Source organism: Hyaena hyaena, unplaced genomic scaffold, assembly GCF_003009895.1.
Source record: "Hyaena hyaena isolate Hyena2069 unplaced genomic scaffold, ASM300989v1 scaffold_516, whole genome shotgun sequence".
Classification (NCBI taxonomy): domain Eukaryota; kingdom Metazoa; phylum Chordata; class Mammalia; order Carnivora; family Hyaenidae; genus Hyaena; species Hyaena hyaena.
Window position 1 is genome coordinate 858,247 of NW_024081149.1, and position 7,057 is coordinate 865,303.

A 7,057-nucleotide genomic window follows, 5' to 3' on the forward strand; every position below is an offset into this window, starting at 1 on the left:
GACCTAAAATGCATCAATGACTTAAGCAATGTCAAATTCTTTAGGGACTGTGAAGAGGGAGTATTAATGAAGATGTCAACCACTTCAGAGGCAAGGGCAAAAAGCCACAGACTTAGTGACATATCTACTCTAATGTTTTCTTTTATTTTCTTTTAAATGCAGTTCAATGATTTAAAATCACTAGGAAGAGTGTGTTTGAACTTCTAGAGACATGTAATAGATGTTATACAGTGCCATGGAGCACAGGGACCCATTATTATATTTCATTGTCTCTTTTATTACCTGAGGGTAAGTGCAGGCAATAGAACAAGGTGTCAAACTTACTTTTAACCTTTGCTAGGGGAAGAAGTTAGATGAAGGGTTGAAAGGTATTTCTAAGTTATTATCCTTAGAGACACCTCACTCGCTGTCCCTTTGCAGCTACCGAGCGTGAATGTTATCCAGTCTGTAGTGTCAGCCCCTCATATCAAGTTCTACTTAGTCCTGTTGTGTTCTCCACGGGGCCATTCACCCGAGTGGCTCTGCTTTATCTAATGCATTGTAGATGAGTTAGCTTTTCCCACTGTGCAGTCTAGTTGGATGAATTGTGCTTAACAACACAATAAACTCTCTTTCTGAATATTTAGAAAAAGTTATTTCTTTACATCATTCCATTTAGGACATTTTGGATCAAATGCCAGATTTACTGACTATAGTACATTCCCTTAAGTTAGATATATATCTCTCTATGCACATGATGAGATAATAAAAAAGTTAATATTGGAAGTCATTGATATTTACCTCAGTTATTTTAATTTTTAAATGTAAATTTTTTAATTTGTACATTAAATTTTTAATTTAATGACAGATTCTTAAGAGCCCATTGACTTTTGGGGTGCCTCAATGGCTCTGTCAGTTGAGCATCCGACTCTTGATTTTAGCTCAGGTCATGATCCCAGGGTTGTGGGATCGAGTCCCACATTGGTCTCTGATGTGCATGGGGCCTGCTTAAGATTCTCTTTTTCTCTCCCTCTGTCCTTCCCCCATCCTCCTCACCCCCCCCCCACAAAAAAAGTCCACTGCCTTTTGACTTAAATGGATGGCTTCATGTGGGCCATATTAGTTTTTTGACATGAGTATATATAAAAGAATGTAGAGAATATGGTCATTAGGATATGTCAAGCCAGACCTATTCAGTGAGCTAGCTCTCCAATAATCTTTCCTCTGACTGAAAAAGGGACACTAGAGCATCAAGCTAAAATTCCTAAAAAGTCTAATAAATGGCAACTACTGTATTCACAGCATTTCTAGGTTTATGTAAGTTGATTCTAAACTTTGATGACCTTACCCTCCCCTGCTCATGCTGCCTCTCTCTATCTCTCAGAAATAAATAAGAAAACATTAAAAACAATTTTAAAAAAAAGGGTGCCTGGGTGGCTCCGTCGGTTAAGCATCCCACTTTGGCTCAGGTCATGATCTCATGGTGCATGGGTTGGAGCCCCACGTCGGGCTCTGTGCTGACAGCTAGCTCAGAGCCTGGAACCTGCTTCCGATTTTGTGTCTCCCTCTCTCTCTGACCCTCCCCTGCTCACGCTGTCTCTCTCTCTCTCTCTCAGAAATAAATTTAAAAAAAATTTAAAAAATTTTAACTTTGATGACCTTGTTGCTGTTGAGTTGACTTCAGGATTAGAGTGAGAGAATAATGACCCTATGAATCCACAGATTTAGTGTAAAATTCTAAATTCAGAGGCTCAACTTCAGATCAGTGTATTCAAAGGATTAATTGACATGACACTTATTTAGGGCAAATGCTTCATGATTTATTCAGTATCTACCACAATTCTAGAAATAACTGGAACAACTAGTCTATTCAACATCACCCACTTTCTGGTTAGGAATCAATACTCCTGTTGTCTCATTGTTATTTTATTTTTGGTATTTTAACTTTATCATTAGTTTAATGGATATAAACCATATCTGGTTTATGGATATGTTGGTTTATGGATATTTCAACCATCCTTTCCTATTACCCAGCAATAATAAATGTAGTTCATTAAGTAAGATAATGTTATAGGAATACAAATTCTCTCTCTCATTGTCACTTTTGTTGGTATTACTTTTTTTAAATTCATTTTTCCTAATACTGTTGGCATAAAGTAGCCATGCAAACTATGAAGTTTGAAGAAAATTTAATCTAAAGAGCTTTAATCAGAAACAGGATATAGATAAAGAATTTAGAAATAATTGTGCACAATAAAATGCATTATTTATAATCAGAAGATGTAAGGAGAAAAACGGATGGCATTTAAAAGACTTTGAAAAAGCCCACCTTTAATAAAATAACACCTAGATTTTTTTTATATCAGTTAATAGGCATTTGCCCTAAGCATTTAAAATCTTTAAATTCTTTAAAATCATATTATTATTCCTAGGTGTATAGAATTACAGAGCCGGGCAGTGCTTCAGAGATCACTTAGTCTCATTACTTAACAGATATAAATGCTTACAGAATGTCATGGTCCAGAGATGATACAAGTATTTTGACATTCTGCAAGTTAATTTATGTATTGCATACTATCCTATAGCTCTATTTAATTTGTTCTTTTTAAAAGTTATTTTTTCTCCTATGTCTCTTGTTCTTGTTGCTGCTATTCTCCACGTTATTTTTAATCTTGCCAATAATACTACTCTTACTTTTTCAGTGATATCTTTCATGATCAGAAATTATTGTGTGAATGTTTTGTGTGTATGTGATTGTGTGTGTGTATGTGTGTGTGTGTGTGTGTGTGTGTGTGTGTGTGTGTGTTTAACCAAATTTGCAAGAGTGGGTTTTGAATTACTTTATCTTTTTGCAATAGTTTTTTTTTTAAATAGTTTTTATTCATAAAAGTGGATAACACTTAATTTCACAAGGATGTTGTCTGGAGTAGCTAATTAAAAACTACTTAGCACATTTATAACAAGTACTCTAAAGTCCTTATCTGATAATGTTTCCCCACAACAGTAAACTGTTTAGCTCCCAGTTGGTGTGTTCCTTGTTTTTATCAGTTTTAGTTGGGTAGTTTTTCTTTATATCAGGAATGTGTATAAATGCTTTTTACCCCACAAATTTGCTTTGGTGAGGGTTCCAGGATATTAAAATAAAAATAAATTACTTTTTTTTCCTTTAGTGGAAGAGTAACTGTAGACCAAATGAATATGAGAGCAGAAAGTTCACTTAATGGTAGATTATAACTACTTTTTACAAAACTCCTGTTCTAAAAAGTCCAGTTACTATTTTAGCTAAAATGAGTCTCTTTTTTTCTAATAATAAACAGCATAGCAATTAAAGTATTTTTTATAAAAGATTTATCCTATTGCTATACTTGGTATTATATTTGACAGACTTATTTTCAAATTGATTGATTCCTAAGACTATAGATCATTTATTTTGTAATGCAAGTAAAATTCTTAAATGAAAAGAGAAATTAATAGGAAAGCTTGCAGTTAAAACTGCAATTACATTTTGAAACTATATCAATTAAAATTTTCTTTTTTTTTTTAATTTGAGAGAGAGAGAGGGTGTGAGCTAGGGAGAGGGGCGAGAGAGAGAGACAGACAGACAGACAGACAGAGAATCTCAAGCAGGCTCCATGCTGTGAGCATAGAGCCCGAGGTGGTGCCTGATTCCATGGCCCTAGGATCATGACCTGAACTGAAATCACGAGTCAGAAGCTCAATTGACTGTGCCACCCAGGTACCTCCAATTAAAAACTTCTTAAAGTATTTTTAAAACTGTGCCAGTCACATCATATTTGATAAAGAAAGCAAGGTACAAGAAAATTATCGTTTTAATTTTACATAGTTTTTAAAAATAGACTTTGAGAGCAGTTTTTTAGGTTCACAGCAAAATTGAGCAGAAAGCAGAGTTCTCATATAACCCTCATTTCCACACACGCATTGCCTCCCTACTGCTACTGCACATCAGTTTCACATACTTTTTGCATTTACTGTTAAAAGAGAAAGATAACAGAGAGGGATATATAATGCAGCAACACAAAATACCATGTCACTCTACTCTGGTTGTTCTATTATATGCTATGGTTGTACTAGCCAGGGGTGTAAAAGAGAACCTCTTATGATAGCAGTTAAAGATATGTGAATAGCATCTAAAAAGTGGTCTTTTAGCTAACCTGATGTAATTAGGATCCTGTTCCTTGAGTTGCTGAGGATTCTTGTGGTGTTGCTGAGAACTATATCCGTCTAGGAGAAAACTATCTAAGGAAAAATAAATTCAGTTTTTATATCTCTTGTTTGGTACAATGGTATATTCTAGGGAGACAAAATTTAAATAAAATGAATACTTTGAAAATTCGGAAACTCTTCTGAGTCTAGGAAACAGAATGCTATTCAAATGATTTGGCTGAATTTTACGGATTATGGATTTGTTGTGTTAGATGATAATCTAGTGAAGACAGTGACAGCAATACTATAAACTGATAAGGAATAGAATATAGAAAACATTTCCCCAAACACACACACACGCGCGTGCGCGCGCAAACACACACACAATTTATCGAGTATTGCCTCCTTTTTAATGGCTCTCCTATGTAGATGTTATATAAAAGTTTTTCCCAAATTGAAACCTGTTACAGTTTCTTAAAAAAAATTATTCTCTGTAAAATATTAAGTATATTTGAGCAAAAAGAAAACATTAACTATTATGTGTTGCTTATTTTTACCCAAGATAGTGTACATAGTTCTAAAAGTTAGCATTCTTTTTCTTACTGGCTTGAGTACACCTTCAATTTTGGTATAAGAGAATCAGATTTGCCTGTTAGTAAAAGGTATTTAGCCTCTATTTAATCGTGGCTTTTTTGCGAGTATAAAGATTCCAACTGCAGTTATTTGGACCAGGTGTCGTTATATAACAAGCCCAACAGTTTAAGATAAATAAGGTATTGTCTGAGACCTTGTTTCAGATTCATTCAGCCAGGGAAAGGAACTAATCATTTCTTTTGTAACAAAGACTCAGTAGGTGACAAGTACTATATATGATAGGTACTTTATATACATTATTTAATCTTCACAACAAGGAACCCATTAAAGTGAACTGAAGAGCAGAACGCTAATAATGCTTCTAAAGTCATGTAACTTTGAAACAAGAAAGGTAAAATTTATAATGTATTGCCCTGATGACTAATTTGATAACGTTTCATTCCAGTCAAATATGCATCCTCTCTTCTGTATTAGTAGAGAGGCTGCCATCCTGAACTGTGCTTTCTGACACTATTTTTCTTTAGCCTACTTTACCCCACATGTGCATATGTACTGACCTTGAGGATTTTAAGTATATTATCTTTTTAAAATATTTTAAATGCTTATTTATTTTTAAGAGAGAGGCAGAGAGACAGAGTGCGAGTGGGGAAGGGAAGAGAGAATGAGGGAGACACAGAATCCAAAGCAGGCTCCAGGCTCTGAGCTGTCATCACAGAGCCTGATGTGAGGCTCTTACCCACGGACTGTGAGATCACGACCTGAGCTGAAGTCAGCCCAACTGACTGAGCCACCCAGGCACCCCAGAAACATATTATTACCTTTTAAAAATAGCACATTTAAAACCTTTTCTGAATTTGCTAAAAATTTTAAATAACCTATGACTCTGAAGTAATAACCAAGAAACACCTTGGGTCCAACTCCAAACTGTAATAGTTCACATGCAATTCAAGTAAATTCTATAGCATGGTATACAGAGTTTTTAAAGGAATTCTAAACTACTTCTTGGACACAGCTATATTCCATGCTGCCCGAGTAATTGGAATGCAAGTAACACTCGATTGAATCACACACAAGCCAAAGACTAATGCCTACTTCTGTGCTATTCATGCTTCAGTGAAGGTGGTAAAAATGAACAAAACAATTTGAGAAAATATTTGTCTTTTGGAAAAAAAGACTCTCAAGGTTTTAAATCAAAATATATGTCATAAGGAGGGCCAAATGTTTATAGTTTTCCCAAGGGCTGAGGAAGACAACTTGATTTGCTTTTTGGTTCTTAAATTATTATTTACTGATTTTAGACTGAGATTTTAGCCAAATTCTGGGCTGAGAGACAAATCAATAAGACACCTGAAAGGAATAGACTACTTTTAGTTGGAAGGTAGCAATGGTAAATGGTTGGATTTCCCCAAGAATGAAATTCAGGAAATTCATAAGATTTGGGAATCGGATAGAAGAAAATCATGAATCCAAATACTGGCTTGGCATTGTTTAAAGAACAGAGAGAGAGAAATTTATGCCTGTTTTCTTATGTGTGTTTATGCAGACAAAAAAACAAACAAGAATGTCAGGTCTTTTTCATATTTATTTAATTTATAATAGAGAGAGAGAGAGAGAGAGAGAGAGAGATTGAAGGGGAAGGGCAGAGAGAGAGGGGAGAGAATCCCAAGCAGGCTCTGTGCTGTCAATTCAGAGCACGACATGGGGCTTGACCTCATGAACCTTGAGATCATGATCTGAGCCAAAATCCGGAGTCCGAAACTTAACTAACTGAGCCACCCTGACACCACCCTGAGTCTTTGATAGACAATGTAGCAATACATGCCTTTGTATTTTGGTAATCTTAAATTACCTTGTCACTTTGGGCAAGTTTACATAATCTTATTTCCATTAACTACAAAGTAAAGTAACATGGGTTTCTTAGAATAGGAATCAGGGTTAAATGCTACAAAATATCTATAGTATAAAACACATTGAATGCCTTCCATAAATGTCAGTTTTATTTTTTTCCTCCCCTTGTATTACACCTTGACCATTAAGCTGGGAGTGGAAAATATGGCACCGGCAAGAAGATTTTCTGGTAAAATTTGCTAAGCTACAGGATTGAGAAACTGAAAAATGAGAAGACAGTAGAATGATTGATATACTTTTTCATCAAGAGTTCTTATTAGTTCATGATTTGAAATCATGCTCATCACTGCTATAGATATTACCTAGGAATATCCTGTTGTGCTCCTGAATATCCAGAAGTTCGAACTGCTTGTGGGAATGTACTTCCTGTGACTTAATATCACAACAAAAGACTAGAAGAGTATAAATATTT